We start from the raw sequence: 17521 nt of genomic DNA, 5'->3' as shown, positions 1-17521 counted from the left end.
TACAATGAGGGATGTGGAGTATATCAGTGTTAAAGTGAGGAATGTGGGGTATATCAGTGTTACAGTGAGGGGTGTGAGGTATATCAGTGTTACAGTGAGATGTATGGGGTATGTCAGTGTTAAAGTGAGGAATGTGAGGTATATCAGTGTTACAGTGAGCGGTGTTGGGAATATCAGTGCTACAGTGGGGAGGGGTATATCAGTGTTACAATCAGTGGTATATGAGCACTTCAACATGACGTGTGTGGGTTATATCAGTCTTACAGTGAGGGGTTTGGGGTGCATCTGTGTGTTACAGTGAGGTATGTGGGGTATATCAGTGTTACAGTGAGCGGTGTGTTGTATGTCAGTTATTTACGTTGAGGCGTGTGAGTAATATCGGTGTTACAGTGAGGGTTGTGGGTATATCAGGATATCACAGTGAGGGGTGTGGACTAAGTCAGTGTAACAGTGAGAGGCGTGGTGTATATCAGTGTTACAGTGAGTAGAGTGGGTCTATCAGAATACCACAGTGAGGGTTGTGGGGTATATCAGTGTTACAGTGAGGGGCGTGGGGTAAATCAGTGTTAAATGAGGAATGTGGGTTATATCACTGTTACAGTGAGGATTGTGGGGTATATCGGTGTTACAGTGAGGGGTGTGGGATATATCAGTGTTACAGTGAGGATTGTGGGGTATATCGGTGTTACAGTGAGGGGTGTGGGATATATCAGTGTTACAGTGAGGAATGTGGGGTATATCGGTGTTACAGTGAGGAATACGGGGCATATCGTTGTTACAGTGAGGGGTGTGGGGTATATCAGTGTTACATTGAGCGGTGTGGGTTATATCAGTGTCACAATGAGGGGCGTGGGGTATATCAATGTTACAGTGAAGGGTGTGAGGTATATCAGTGTTATTGTGAGTGGTGTGGGGTACATCTGTTGCAGTGAGGTTTGTGGGGTATTTCAGTGTTACAGTGAGGGGTGTGTGGTATATCAGTGCTGCAATGGGAGGGTGGGGTATATCAGTGTTACAGTGAGGAATGTGGGGTATATCAGTTTTACAGTGACCGGTGTGGGGTATATCAGTGCTAAAGTGCGGGGGGCGGGTATATCAGTGTTACAATCAGTGGTATATGACCGCTTCAACCTGAGTTGTGTCGGGTATATCAGTCTTACAGTAAGGGGTTTGGGGTGCATCTGTGTGTTACACTGAGGTATGTGGGGTATATCAGTGTTACAGTGAACGGTGTGTTGTATGTCAGTTATTTACCTTGAGGCGTTTGAGGAGTATTGGTGTTAGAGTGAGGGTTGTGGGTATATCAGGATATCACAGTGAGGGGTGTGGACTATGTCAGTGTAACAGTGAGAGGCGTGGTGTATATCAGTGTTACAGTGAGCAGAGTGTGTCTATCAGAATACCACAGTGAGGGTTGCGGGGAATATCAGTGTTACAGTGAGGGGCGTGGGGTAAATCAGTGTTACAGTGAGGAGTGTGGGGTATATCGGTGTTACAGTGAGGGGTGTGGGGTATATCAATTTTACAGTGAGGGGTGCGGGGTATATCAGTGTTAGAAGGAGCCGTGTGGGGTATATCAGTGTTACATTGAGGGTTGTGGGGTATATCAGTGTTAGAGTGAGGGATTTGGGGTATATAGGTGTTACAGTGAGCGGTGCGGGGTAGCTCAGTGTTACAGTGAGGTGTGTGTGGCATATCAGTATGTTACAGTGAGGGGTGTGAGGTATATCATTGTTACAGTGATGGGTGTGGGGTATATCAATGTTACAGTGAGGGTTGCGGGGTATATCTGTGTAACAGTGCGGGTTGTGGAGTATATCACTGTTACAGTGAGAGGTGTGAGATATATCAGTGTTACAGTGAGGGGTGTGGGATATATCAGTATTGCCGTGAGGGGTGTGGGGTATTTCAGTGTTACAGTGAGTGTTATGGGGTATATCAGTGTTACAGTGAGGGGTGTGGGGTATATCAGCGTTACAGTGAGGGGTGTGCGGTATATCAGTGTTACAGTGAGGGCTGTGGGATATATCAGTTTAACAGTGAGGGCTGTGGTGTATATCAATGCTACAGTGAGGGGTGTGGGGTATATCAGTGTTACATTGAGTGTTGCGGCGTATATCAGTGTTACAGTGAGTGTTGCGGGGAATATCAGTGTTACAGTGAGCGGTGTGTGGTATATCAGTGTGACAGTGCGGGGTGTGTGGTATATCGGTCTTGCAGTGAGGGGTGTCGGGAATATCAGTTTTACAGTGAGGGGTGCGGGCTATATCAGTGTAACAGTGAGGGGTGTGGGTTTTTCAGTGTGTTACAATGAGGGGTGTGGGGTTTATCAGTCTTACAGTGAGTGGTGTGTGGTTTATCAGTGTTACAGTGAATAGTGCGGGGAATATCACTGTTACAGTGAGGGTTGTGGAGTATATCAGTGTAAAAGTGCGGGCTGTCGGGTATATTAGTGTTACAGTCACGGTGCGGGGTATATCAGTGTTACAGTGAGGGGTGTGAGATATATCAGTGTTACAGTGAGGGGTGTGGGGTTATTCAGTTTTACTTTGAGGGGTGTGGCGTATATCAGTGTTAAAGTGAGCCGTGTGGGGTATGTCAGTATTACAGTGAGGGATGCTGGCTATATCAGTGTTACATGGAGGGTTGTGGGGTATATCAGTGTTAGAGTGAGGGATTTGGGGTATATCGGTGTTACAGTGAGGGGTGCGGGGTAGCTCAGTGTTACAGTGAGGTCTGTGTGGCATATCAGTGTGTTACAGTGAGGGTTGTGAGGTATATCAGTGTTACAGTGATGGGTGTGGGGTATATCAATGTTACAGTGAGTGGTTCGGGGTATATCAGTGTAACAGTGAGGGTTGTGGAGTATATCAGTGTTACAGTGAGGGGTGTGAGATATATCAGTGTTACAGTGAGGGGTGTGGGATATATCAGTATTGCCGTGATGGGTGTGGGGTATATCAGTGTTACAGTGAGTGCTATGGGGTATATCAGTGTTACAGTGAGGGATGTGGGATATATCAGCGTTACAGTGAGCGGTGTGTTGTATGTCAGTTATTTACCTTGAAGCGTGTGAGAAATATCGGTGTTACAGTGAGGGTTGTGTGTATATTAGGATATCACAGTGAGGGGTGTGGACTAAGTCAGTCTAATAGTGAGAGGCGTGGTGTATATCAGTGTTGCAGTGAGGAGAGTGGGTCTATCAGAATACCACAGTGAGGGTTCTGGGGTATATTAGTGTTACAGTGAGCGGCGTGGGGTAAATCAGTGTTACATGAGGAGTGTGGGGTATATCAGTGTTACAGTGAGGAGTATGGGGTATATCAATGTTACAGTGAAGGGTGTGATGTATATCACTGTTATAGTGTGGGGTGTGGGGTACATCTGTTACAGTGAGGTGTGTGGGGTATATCAGTGTTACAATGAGGGATGTGGAGTATATCAGTGTTAAAGTGAGGAATGTGGGGTATATCAGTGTTACAGTGAGGGGTGTGAGGTATATCAGTGTTACAGTGAGATGTATGGGGTATATCAGTGTTAAAGTGAGGAATGTGAGGTATATCAGTGTTACAGTGAGCGGTGTTGGGTATATCAGTGCTACAGTGGGGAGCGGTATATCAGTGTTACAATCAGTGGTATATGAGCACTTCAACCTGACGTGTGTGGGTTATATCAGTCTTACAGTGAGGGGTTTGGGGTGCATCTGTGTGTTACAGTGAGGTATGTGGGGTATATCAGTGTTACAGTGAGCGGTGTGTTGTATGTCAGTTATTTACGTTGAGGCGTGTGAGTAATATCGGTGTTAGAGTGAGGGTTGTGTGTATATCAGGATATCACAGTGAGGGGTGTGGACTAAGTCAGTGTAACAGTGAGAGGCGTGGTGTATATCAGTGTTACAGTGAGTAGAGTGGGTCTATCAGAATACCACAGTGAGGGTTGTGGGGTATATCAGTGTTACAGTGAGGGGCGTGGGGTAAATCAGTGTTAAATGAGGAATGTGGGTTATATCACTGTTACAGTGAGGATTGTGGGGTATATCGGTGTTACAGTGAGGGGTGTGGGATATATCAGTGTTACAGTGAGGATTGTGGGGTATATCGGTGTTACAGTGAGGGGTGTGGGATATATCAGTGTTACAGTGAGGAATGTGGGGTATATCGGTGTTACAGTGAGGAATACGGGGCATATCGTTGTTACAGTGAGGGGTGTGGGGTATATCAGTGTTACATTGAGCGGTGTGGGTTATATCAGTGTCACAATGAGGGTCGTGGGGTATATCAATGTTACAGTGAAGGGTGTGAGGTATATCAGTGTTATTCTGAGTGGTGTGGGGTACATCTGTTGCAGTGAGGTTTGTGGGGTATTTCAGTGTTACAGTGAGGGGTGTGGGGTATATCAGTGCTGCAATGGGGGGGTGGGGTATATCAGTGTTACAGTGAGGAATGTGGGATATATCAGTTTTACAGTGACAGGTGTGGGGTATATCAGTGCTAAAGTGCGGGGGGCGGGTATATCAGTGTTACAATCAGTGGTATATGACCGCTTCAACCTGAGTTGTGTCGGGTATATCAGTCTTACAGTAAGGGGTTTGGGGTGCATCTGTGTGTTACACTGAGGTATGTGGGGTATATCAGTGTTACAGTGAACGGTGTGTTGTATGTCAGTTATTTACCTTGAGGCGTGTGAGGAGTACCGGTGTTAGAGTGAGGGTTGTGGGTATATCAGGATATCACAGTGAGGGGTGTGGACTATGTCAGTGTAACAGTGAGAGGCGTGGTGTATATCAGTGTTACAGTGAGCAGAGTGTGTCTATCAGAATACCACAGTGAGGGTTGCGGGGTATATCAGTGTTACAGTGAGGGGCGTGGGGTAAATCAGTGTTACAGTGAGGAGTGTGGGGTATATCGGTGTTAAAGTGAGGGGTGTGGCATATATCAGTGTTACAGTGAGGGATGTGGGGTATATCGGTGTTACAGTGAGGAGTACGGGGCATATCGGTGTTACAGTGAGGGGTGTGGGGTATATCAGTGTTACATTGAGCGGTGTGGGATATATCAGTGTTGCAGTGAGGTGCAAGGGGTATATCAGTGTTTCAGTGAAGGGTGTGAGGTACATCAGTGTTATAGTGAGGGGTGTCGGGTACATCTGTTAAAGTGAGGTGTGTGGGGTATGTCAGTGTTGCAGTGAGCGGTGTGGGATATATCAGTGTTTCAGTGAGAGGTGTGGGGTATATCAGTGTTACAGTGAGCGGTGTCAGGTGCATCAGTGTGTTAGAGTGCAGCGTGTGGGTCTTAGCTGAGTGGTTCACTGTCGGGTGAGTGGGATATCAATGTTACAGGGAGGCGTGGGGCGGTATATCTGTGTGGTACAGTGAGTGCTGCGGCGTATATCAGTGTTACAGTGAGGGGTTTGGTGTCTGTCAGTGTTACAGTGAGTGATGTGTGGTATATCAGTGTTACATTGAGGGGTGTGGGTAATATCAGTGTTACAGTGAGGGGTGTGGGGTGTATCAGTGTTACAGCAAGGGATGTGGGGAGTATCAGTGTTACAGTGAGGGGTGTGAGGTGTATCAGTGTTACAGTGAGGGGTAGTGGGTATATCAGTGTTACAGTGAGGGATGTGGGGTATAACAGTGTTACAGTGAGTGGTGTGGGGTACATCTGTTACAGTGAGATGTGTGGGGTATATCAGTGTTACAATGAGTGATGTGGGGTATATCATTGTTAAAGTGAGGAATGTGGGGTATATCATTGTTACAGTGAGGGGTGTGAGGTATATCAGTGTTACAGTGAGATGTTTGGGGTATATCAGTGTTAAAGTGAGGAATGTGTGTTATATCAGTGTTACAGTGAGCGGTTTGGGGTATATCAGTGTTACAGTGAGGGGTGTGAGGTATATCAGTGTTACAGTGAGATGTATGGGGTTTATCAGTGTTAAAGTGAGGAATGTTGGGTAAATCAGTGTTACAGTGAGCGGTGTGGGGTATATCAGTGTTACAGTGAGCGGTGTGTTGTATGTCAGATATTTACCTTGAGGCGTGTGAGGAATATCGGTGTAACAGTGAGGGTTGTGGGTATATCAGGATATCACAATGAGGGGTGCGGACTAAGTCAGTGTAACAGTGAGAGGCGTGGTGTATATCAGTGTTACAGTGAGGAAGTGGGTCTATCAGAATACCACAGTGAGGGTTGTGGGGTATATCAGTGTTACAGTGAGGGGCGTGGGGTAAATCAGTGTTACATGAGGAGTGTGGGGTATATCAGTGTTACAGTGAGGAGTGTGGTGTATATCGGTGTTACAGTGAGGGGTGTGGGATATATCAGTGTTACAGTGATGAATGTGGGGTATATCGGTGTTCCAGTGAGGAGCACGGGGCATATCGTTGTTACAGTGAGGGGTGTGGGGTATATCAGTGTTACATTGAGCGGTGTGGGTTATATCAGTGTTACAATGAGGGGCGTGGGGTATATCAATGTTACAGTGAAGGGTGTGAGGTATATCAGTGTCATAGTGAGTGGTGTGGGGTACATCTGTTGCAGTGAGGTGTGTGGGGTATTTCAGTGTTACATTGAGGGGTGTGGGTTATATCAGTGCTACAATGGGGGGGTGGGGTATATCAGTTTGAAAGTGAGGAATGTGGGGTATTTCAGTTTTACAGTGACCGGTGTGGGGTATATCAGTGCTACAGTGCGGGGGGGCGGGTATATCAGTGTTACAATCAATGGTATATGACCGCTTCAACCTGAGTTGTTTCGGGTATATCAGTCTTACAGTGAGGGGTTTGGGGTGCATCTGTGTGTTACAATGAGGTATGTGGGGTATATCAGTGTTACAGTGAACGGTGTGCTGTATGTCAGTTATTTACCTTGAGGCGTGTGAGGAATATCGGTGTTAGATTGAGGGTTGTTGGTATATCAGGATATCACAGTGAGGGGTGTGGACTATGTCAGTGTAACAGTGAGAGGCGTGGTGTATATCAGTGTTACAGTGAGGAGAGTGGGTGTATCAGAATGCGACAGTGAGGGTTGCGGAGTATATCAGTGTTATAGTGAGGGGCGTGGGGTAAATCAGTGTTACAGTGAGGAGTGTGGGGTATATCGGTGTTACAGTGAGGGGTGTGGCATATATCAGTGTAGCAGTGAGGGATGTGGGGTATATCGGTGTTACAGTGAGGAGTACGGGGCATATCGGTGTTACAGTGAGGGGTGTGGGGTACATCAGTATTACATTGAGCGGTGTGGGGTATATCAGTGTTGTAGTGAGGGGCAAGGGGTATATCAGTGTTACAGTGAAGGGTGTGAGGTATATCAGTATTATAGTGAGGGGTGTCGGGTACATCTGTAAAAGTGAGGTGTGTGGGGTATGTCAGTGTTGCAGTGAGCGGTGTGGGAGATATCAGTGTTACACTGAGCGGTGTCAGGTTCATCTGTGTTTTAGAGTGCAGCGTGTGGGACTTAGCTGAGTGGTTCACTGTCGGGTGAGTGGGATATCAGTGTTACAGGGATGCGTGGGGCGGTATATCTGTGTGGTACAGTGAGTGCTGCGGCGTATATCAGTGTTACAGTGAGGGGTTTGGTGTATGTCAGTGTTACAGTGAGTGATGTGTTTTATATCAGTGTTCCATTGAGGGGTGTGGGGTATATCAGTGTTACAGTGAGGGGTGTGGGGTGTATCAGTGTTACAGCGAGGGATGTGGGGTGTATCAGTGTTACAGTGAGGGGTGTGAGGTGTATCAGTGTTACCGTGAGGGGTGGTGGGTATATCAGTGTTACAGTGAGGGGTGTGGGGTATAACAGTGTTACATTGAAGGGTGTGGGGTGTATCATTGTTACAGTGAGGGGTGTGGGGTATATCATTGTTGCAGTGCGGGGTGTGGAGTATTTCACTATTACAGTGAGGGGTGTGGGGTATATCGTTGTTACAGTTAGGGGTATGGGGTATATCGGTGTTACAGTGAGGGGTGTGGGGTATATCAATATTACAGTGAATGTTGTGAGGTATATCAGTGTTACAGTGAGGGGTGGTGGATATATAAGTGTTACAGTGAGGGGTGTGGGGTATGTCAGTTTTACAGTGAGGGGTGTGGGGTATATTGGTGTTAGAGTAAGGGGTGCGTGTTATATCAGTTTTGCAGTGAGCGGTGTCGGTACATTAGTGGGTTAGAGTATAGCGTGTGGACCTTAGCTGAGTTGTTCACTGTGGTGTGAGTGGTATATCAGTGTTACAAGGAGGCGTGCGGGTGTATATCAGTGGGTTACAGTGAGTGGTGCCCGGTATATCAGTGTTACAGTGAGGGGTTTGTGGTATATCAGTGTTATAGTGAGTGATGTATGGTATATCAGTGTTATATTGAGGGGTGTGGGGTATATCAGTGTAACAGTGAGGGGTGTGGGGTCTATCAGTGTTACAGTGAGAGGTGTGGGGTATATCAGTGTTACAGTGAGGGGTGGTGGATATATCAATGTTACAGTGAGGGGTGTGGGGTATAACAGTGTTACAGTGAGGGGTGTGGGATGTATCAGTGTTACAGTGAGGGGTGTGGGGTATATCAGTGTTACAGTGAGGGGTGTGGGATGTATCAGTGTTACAATGAGGGGTGTGGGGTACTTCGATGTTACAGTTAGGGGTATGTGGTATATCGGTGTTACAGTGAGGGGTGTGGGGTATATCAATGTTTCAGTGAAGGGTGTGAGCTATTTCAATTTATAGCGAGGGGTGGTGGGTATAGCAGTGTTACATGAGGAGTGTGGGGTATATCAGTGTTACAGTGAGGAGTGTGGGGTATATCAATGTTACAGTGAAGGTTGTGATGTATATCACTGTTATAGTGTGGGGTGTGGGCTACATCTTTTACAGTGAGGTCTGTGGGGTATATCAGTTTTACAATGAGGGATGTGGGGTATATCAGTGTTAAAGTGAGGAATGTGGGATATATCAGTTTTACAGTGAGGGGTGTGAGGTATATCAGTGTTACAGTGAGATGTGTGGGGTATATCAGTGTTAAAGTGAGGAATGTGGGGTATATCAGTTTTACAGTGACCGGTTTGGGGTATATCAGTGCTACAGTGCGGATGGGCGGGTATATCAGTATTACAATCAATGGTATATGACCGCTTCAACCTGAGTTGTGTCGGGTATATCAGTCTTACAGTTTGGGGTTTGGGGTGCATCTGTGTGTTACAGTGAGGTATGTGGGGTATATCAGTGTTACAGTGAACGGTGTGTTGTATGTCAGAATAACACAGTGAATGGTGTGGGGTATATCAGTGTTATGGTGAGGGGCGTGGGCTATATCAGTGTTACAGTGAAGGATTTGAGGTATATCAGTGTTACAGTGAGTGGTGTGGTGTATATCAGTGTTCCAGTGAGGGGCATGGTTTTTACCTGAATTTTAGAGTGAGGGGTATGGGGTGTTTAAGTGCATTACAGTGAGGGGTGTGGTATATATCGATGCGTTAAAGTAAGTGGTGTCGGGTATATGAGTGTTCCAGTGAGTGGTGTGTGCTTTATCGGTGTGTTGCAGTTATGGGTGTGGGGTCTATGATTGTTACATTGAGGGGTGTGGGGTATATCAGTGTTACAATTAGGGGTGTGGGCTATATCAGTGTTATAGGGAGGGGTGTGGGGTATATCAGTGTTGCAGTGGGTGGGGGGTGGGAATTATCAGTGTTACAGTGAGGAGTTTGGGGTGTATCTGTATGTTACAGTGAGGTATGTGGGGGACATCAGTGTTACAGTGAGGGGTTTGGGGTGCATCAGTGTGTTTCAGTGAGGAATGTGGGGTATATCAATTTTACAGTGAGCGGTGTGTTGTATGTCAATAAGTTACCTTGAGACGTGTGAGGTATATCATTGTTCCAGTGAGGGTTTTGGGTATATCAGGATATTACAGTGAGGGGTGTGGACTATGTCAGTATTACACTGAGGGGTGTGGGATATATCGGTGCAGCAGCGAGCAGTATGTGCTCTATCAGTGTTGCAGTGAGTGGTGTGGGGTGTATCATTGTTACAGTGAGTGGTGTGGGGTATATAAGAGTCTTACAGTGAGGGTGTAAATGTGGATTATTTTCTCTCAATCTGGTTCTGCAAAAATTCTGAAACGAATACCGCTTGTGCTTTAAACAAAGCAAGCTTTTATTTAAAAAGCAAATCCCGATCGGGGACCCTGTCAGACAGAAGGAATGCAACTCTGATAGATCGCACCCACTTCCTACGGACAAAGTGACGTTACATTGTAACGGGACGACGGTTCTACATTCTCGGCAAAAGATAACAAGATAGGGCTAGAGTGACATCCTAGTTCAGCCTATCCCTTTTGATCCCTCTTTCCCTTTGTCCACTCATAAGCCGACCAAAGTATGGTCTGATTTTAAACAAAGACCTTCTGTTAATGTTTCAGGTTAATAACATGATTTAATAAGACCTTGAGGTTTTTCTGCAAGCTGTGGGTTTTGTTTCAATATGTGTTAGTGTTGTAAAATTTCGCAGTCTCGAGTCTGAGATGTCATGGCTATTTTACCATGAATTTTTTGTTAGCTTATACTGTCCCTATACAATTCCCACGTTCTCAAGTTCAATGTCACTATACATTTTTAAACATTCACATGCCCCCCTTTTATCATTCCATGATAACACTTAGGATCATTCTAGGAGTATCGCATTCATCCATTCACACTCTATTTCCTGAATCATACTGTTGTTAGTGTCGAGTAGTTCTTTCGTTCGTTGGATCATAACTCGGGAGCCCTTGACCACGAGAGTTTGCTAACCTTGTCATCAAACCTCCACTTGTTTTATTCGGAAGGTGAGAGAGGATGGTGACGCGTGCACCTGTGGTGATGTTGAGACTGTGTGGGCATTTGCTGTACCCTATGATATGTCCCTTGTTACTGGTGTAATTTCGGGTTAGACATATGTCCCCGGTTGGCCTCCCAATCCTCGAGGTATTGGTCAGGGCTAAGAATGGGGGTTCCTTTCCACGGTCGTAGGTTGTTTGGTACCATCCCTGGAATGTCTCGCTAATTGTATTGCCCCACCTCCTTTCGTGATAGTTTGGCTCTGAATCCATCTGACAGTCTCTGTTCGGGTTAGTGGAACGGGGCGCAAAGTCATTCCCCCTTTGGAATGTATAGGGAGATGTGAACACACCCAACATCTAGAAAAGTTCCCATTTTGCGCATAAACATAAGACATGTACAAAAAGGTGCTTACATGGAGCTCTCTTCTCTGTCTCCCCTCCCATGCGCTGAAACTGTCATATATCAAAACTATTATACAGGCTGTGGCATACAGACACAGTTGCATCTTATGACTCAGGATTCAGATAAATAGTGCAATTATTTTGCTGAATAAAAGAGTTCAGTTTTCCCGTCTCTCTTCTCAGGTCACCGTCGGTGTAGCTGGCTGTTTATCACTACGGGTAAAAGTTCAAACTGGTGACGTTCCAATTCGGATACCAACGGAGAAGAGGAGGTCTGGAACAGAAACAGGAGTTAGAATAACCAGTAAAATAGGTTCGTTAGAGGGTGGTGAGCTTGCAGTAATGCAGGTGAACCCAGGCACTTTTCCCCTCAACCTTGGCTGCAGTGGGGGTAGTGAGTAACACCTGAAAAGGCCCCTCCTGTTGTGGCTCTAATCCCTTCCAAATCCATAATTCCCTGGTGCCACGAGGGACAATTCGGGTAAAACTGAGAGGTCGAGGTGAGCATCTTGAACCTGGTTGTGAGCTAGTCACAGAGCCTGAGTCAAAGAAAGAACATAGGTGGTCATCAGTCGAGCTGAGATACCATATCTAGGAACAATTTCCCTCATTAACACCGTAACAACAGTTTGAGCCTTATTATCCAGGGTAGGGTCGGCTTCAATCCATCTGCTAAACACATCTACTATTACTAACACATATTTGTAACACTGAACTTCTGCAACTCAATATAGTCCAACTGAAATGTCTCAAAGGGACTTTCGGGTATGGGCATTTTACCCCAATCAAAGGGGACTCCCTTCCCTGGATTATGTTGCTGGCAAACCAGGCAACGACTACTGATGTTCTGGGCGAGCGCCTGGAGTCTGGGGTGCCACCAAGTAGCCAAAAGTGTATCACTCGTGGTCCTTGCTCCACAATGAGTCGCAAAATGCACACATTCAATAACCCATAGAGCCAACTCGTCAGACATGCGAGTCTGTTCCGCGGGAGTGGTCCAGAGTTTAGAAACATTGCCATACGTACATCCATAATATTTCCACAACAGTTTATCTTTTTCAGGAGCGTCCTCATGTGCTTTTATAACATCTTGGATGGTTGGCATTGGTTTTTCCGAGGCTAACTTATCCTTCGCAGGATTTTTAGTCTGTCTCATCATTTTGGGCACTAACATCTGTTGGTCACGAGAGGACTGTTTAGCCTCGTTGTCAGCACACTGGTACCCTATATCAACCGGAGATTTTCCGGTGGTGTGGGTGGTACATTTAACAACGGCAATACACTTGGGGAGCATGAGCGCTTGAACCAATTCAGATACTAGTTGCTCATGGGATATCTCATTCGCCTGTGAGGTTAGGAATCCCCTATTTTTCCATAATTGTCAGAAATCATGGGCCATCCCAAAGGTATACCTAGAGTCGGTGTAGATATTGACTTTGAGGTCTTTGGCCAAGATACAGGCTCGGGTGACGGTGAATAGTTCAGCTTGTCGGGCAGAAAAGGCGGTTTCAAAAGCGGCAGATTCCAAGACCTGTTTCTCCTGGTTTACTATGGCGTATCCTGAGATTAATAGAAGAACTTCCGTCAACATACATAATACAGTCTGGATCTTCAGTTGGTACATCAACTAAACCTTCCCTGACTGATGTGGCCTCTTGAATTAAAGATAAACAATCATGACTGGGTTCTTCCTCATCTTGGGGCGGCTCAGTAAGAAAATTAGGCCGGATTAATTGCAGTACAGAGCCGAAAGGTCAGCTTAGGATTGTTTCGTAAGTAGATCTCAGATCTGCTTTGCCTGGCCATGGTAAGGTGTTGAGTCTGCAGTTGGCCCAGGAGGGCAGCTACTGAGTGAGAAGTGTTAAGACAACGGTAGCACAGTCTTTCAGAATTGTTCAATACAGTTGAAAGGGCCGGTCATAGAGGGGCCGGCCCAAAGCCGGAGCTTGCAGCAGGGCTGTCTTTAGTTCCTTAAAGGCTTGGACGTCTGCGGTTTCTATTTCAAAGCTGCCTTACTTATTTGTATACGTGGTGAGGTGTTTCGTCATCAGGGCAACATTAGGGATCCAGGGTCTGCAGTAATTGATCAACCCCAACCACTGTCGCATTTATTTAGCCGTGCTAGGGACTGGAAACTGGCAAATTGGTTCGACTCGGCTAGTCTCCAAAGCTCGGTGGATACTCGGTATTGCCTGTGATTTCAGTGGGTACTGTCCACATTGCACTGCACTGGGATCTCAATCGGATCAATGGGAGTATAACCCACTTGGGAGGGGTCCTCTGCCCACACATGAGGATCCACATAGTCAGGTATGTCAGAGCCAGTATGATGCTGCAGAATCGTTAAGACCTTCTCGGGGTCTCCGTTGAATTGGACTGTTCGGCCATGTTTTACAATTTGCACATCCCGGCTGGAAGGGTCAGCCTCGTCTATAGCCTGGCACACCATAACTCCCAAATCATTAGCGTGGTGAGGAGGTAATACTTCGAGTAATATGTGGTGCCACTGTTGGGGGCTGTCCATTTCCACAAAATCTGCCTTCCCTTCCTGTCCAGTCACTCTAGCCCTTAATAGAATTTCCTTCACTTCCCCTTCGTGATCCTGATAAAAGGTCTGCAGGTCCTGATTCTTTCCACTGGGATCGCGTGCTAGGGTCACGTGAGAGGGTGCCTGCGGCAGGTCCAGAGACCACCACTTAGTGATTCTAGTGGTATTATACTGCTGCTTAAGGGTTCCCTGTTTTACAATAATCCCATCATCTCCACACTCCAAATGCAACTGGAATTTGCAAAGGAGGTCTCTAGCCATCAAGTTACAGTCCAGATTGGTTGTGATAACAAATCGATGTTCCACCAATTCTTTCTGGTAACCCATTTTAACCGGTTCTGACACCGGGAATGTCGAGACTTGTCCCAGGAATCCTGACAGTCCTGTGTTTCAGTAAAGGCGGGGAGGTTAAGCTTTGATTGGACAGAAGACATGAAAGCTCCCATATCTATAAAGAAGGGTTGCCACTCATTCCGAATTTTTAACAATATCATCGGTTCGTCATCCGGAGAGGGTCCCTGCGTAGTCAATACGAATAGAGGGACGGTTGGCCAAAGGGGTTGTTCTGGGAGAAGTTAATGTAAGATCCACGTCCTCTCCCCCCTTGCCCCCCTCCTCTTCCTCCTCTTCCTTTTTCGTGCCGATGGGAGGGACAATTTCTATTCCAATGTCCTTTTTGCCCACAAATAAAGCATCCATCTCGTTTTCCGAGACTCGACCTCTTCCCATACAATGCCGGGGACAGTAGGGCGGTCCGTAATTAGCAGGGCACGGGCCATTTGGCTGTTTGATATAACCGTATTCCCGTTTATCCACCCAACCCTGCACGCAATACTGCAGTTCCATCTGGTATCCCCTTGGGTCGGGTTTTGGTCCTTCCACCCGAGGCGGCTCCATACTGATGGGCTTCTGAAGGGTCGTGGTGAGAGCAATAAAGATAGAGTTTAGGCGATCCTGGACATCGTTAGGGTGAGCAACCACTAATACATCATGAGTAGCCCGTCCTAGGTGAGTTAGAATTCGGGCATGCTCAGTTGGGCTCAGGGTTTGCTTTACCAGGGCCCACAGGTCCCTTGATTCTGCATTATATCCGTGCATGTCGAGGTCACTCCGTGAAATCGGAGGTCAGGGTTAAGTTGGGTTTGTGGATCCCTTTCAACTTATTTATCTTAGCCTTTTAACTCTTCAATTTGTTTTGTTTGAGGATCTATTTCTTTATTGTATCAGGCAAGTATTATTACATAAGCTAGTTCTGTTTTTATTTTTATTCTGACTATCGCACCATTCCTCTGTTAGGTGAGTCTTTTTTCTACTAAGAAATACTAATTGATAATGTTCAGTATGAAATGGCTTTCAATGGAAAGGGTTAACTCCTTTATAGATTTGTAAGAAGACCTGATGTCATTACGTGACTTCACTTAACCATGTGGAAAAAAAAATATTTTCATCAGGAAAGGCAGCATTTGATTAAACTCCAAAAATGTTTAACTTCTTATTCAAGTACTTGCCAAAGATATATATATTTTTTTAATTGATTTAAAACGAGACCACACATTTGTTTACTGAAATTCAATTTCGTCATCAGCCTCGGTCAACACAAAGCCAGCCATTTTAACTAAGTCGTCTATCGATACATTTCTCAGAGGTCCCAGTGAAACTCTTTCTTTAAGACGTCTACGGTTTTTAATATGTCCTCCTTCTGTCAATGAAAGCCCTAATTTAATGGAGTTTTTCTGCCAACTGGACAGGAGTGATTTTATTTTAAGACTGCAGTGGAATTTTTCTCATAATTTAAAATCTCAGAAATTTTTTTTTTCTTTCAGCACCTATTTAGTACGCTACTTTTTTTTTGTCTTTTCCATAAATAGAGAGAAGTCTGGCACGTAGGCTGTGGACTGCTTTTCGTTATCTCAATTGTTCCAGCCTCAAGGTCGTGTTATTTAATATAATATTTTTTTTGAATCCTTTTGAATCCATCTCAGTTGTTTTGCTGTGCCTTCTCTGAATGTTTTCTTTCAACAAGTAAGTGAGCATGTCAAATCCTTTGTTTTTTAACCACCGGGACCATGTATTTTTTTCTTTTTTTTTTACTCAACAAACCTATCCTTTGTGCATTTCCTGGCTCCGTAACTTATCATCCGAATATACGTAATTCAATCAGGTTCACACTCTTAAACTTCCCACATACAGGACAACACTACCAAGTGTTAAAAGAAACTTTCATTCTGTTTGAAAAAGTGGGTGGAGCTAAAACAAACCACAACTCCCCAGCTTTTTTTTTTACACAGTACAAATCACACAAGCATTTCTCATTTAAAACAAGCATTCATAAGAGTCTCTTTTCTTTCCTAATAATTTTGGGATCCATGATTGTTCATCTATCCCTATTTAGCTCTAACTATCCCTACTTTCCGTGTCGCCGCACGAATCTACTGGGCCTCAAACCCACAGAGACACTGGGCTTCGAACCCAGGCAGGCTCTGGGCTTTGAACCCAGGCAGACTTACCTATTCTAACCTATCTTTCCAAGTCGCCTCTTGGTTTGCGTCACTGCGCAATTTCCCGACCTCTATCTCTATTCTAAGTTTGAAAGGTATTCACCAGATTGTCCTGGAACTCGTTCAGACACTATCTGAGAACCAGCGAGTGGCTAAACTTTCCTCAGACTTTTGAAACCAGGGGAAACTGGAGCAGTATTGAAATCATACTGACTCCAGTGGCCACTTTCCCCTCGTCTTGTCCAAGGCTCGTCTGGCTCTTAATTCGAAAATTTTCGGCAGTCGTCCGTTGTGATCCCACTTCTGACACCAAATGTAAATGTGGATTATTTTACCTCAATCTGGTTCAGCAAAATTACTGAAACGAATACCGTTTGTGCTTTAAACAAAGCAAGCTTTTATTTAAAAAGCAAATCCCGATCGGGAACCTTATCAGACAGAAGGAATGCAAGTCTGTTTAAACGCACCCACTTCCTACGGACAAAGTGACGTTACATTGTAAAGGCACGATGGTTATACATTTTTGGCAAAAGTTAACAAGATAGGGCTAGAGTGACATCCTAGTTCAGCCTATCTCTTTTGATCCCTCTTTCCCTTTGTCCACTCATACGCCGACCTAAGTATGGTCTGATTTTAAACAAAGACCTTCTGTTAATGTTTCAGGTTAATAACATGATTTAATAAGACCTTGAGGTTTTTCTGCAAGCTGTGGGTTTTGTTTCAATATGTGTTAGTGTTGCAACATTTCGCAGTCTCGAGTCTGAGATGTCATGGCTATTCCTCCATGAATTCTTTGTTAGCTTATAATGTCCCTATACAATTTCCACGTTCTCAACTTCAATGTCTCTATACATTTTTAAACATTCACATTGTGCTGACATGGATTGAGAACTGGTTGTCAGACAGGAAGCAAAGAGTAGGAGGAAATAGGGACTTTTCAGAATGGCAGGCAGTGACTCGTGGGATATCGCAAGGTTCTTTGCTGGGGCCCCAGCTGTTTACAGTGTACATTAATGGTTTAGATGAGGGGATTAAATGTAGTATCTCCAAATTTGCGGATGACACTAACTTGGGTGGCAGTGTGAGCTGCGAGGAGGATGCTATGAGGCTGCAGAGCGATATGGATAGGTTAGGTGAGTGGGCAAATGCATGGCAGATGAAGTATAATGTGGATAAATGTGAGGTTATCCACTTTGGTGGTAAAAACAGAGAGACAGACTATTATCTGAATGGTAACAGATTAGGAAAAGGGGAGGTGCAAAGAGACCTGGGTGT

The sequence above is a fragment of the Pristiophorus japonicus genome, unplaced genomic scaffold (assembly GCF_044704955.1).
Source record: "Pristiophorus japonicus isolate sPriJap1 unplaced genomic scaffold, sPriJap1.hap1 HAP1_SCAFFOLD_194, whole genome shotgun sequence".
Classification (NCBI taxonomy): Eukaryota; Metazoa; Chordata; class Chondrichthyes; family Pristiophoridae; genus Pristiophorus; species Pristiophorus japonicus.
This window is presented reverse-complemented; position numbering follows the sequence as displayed.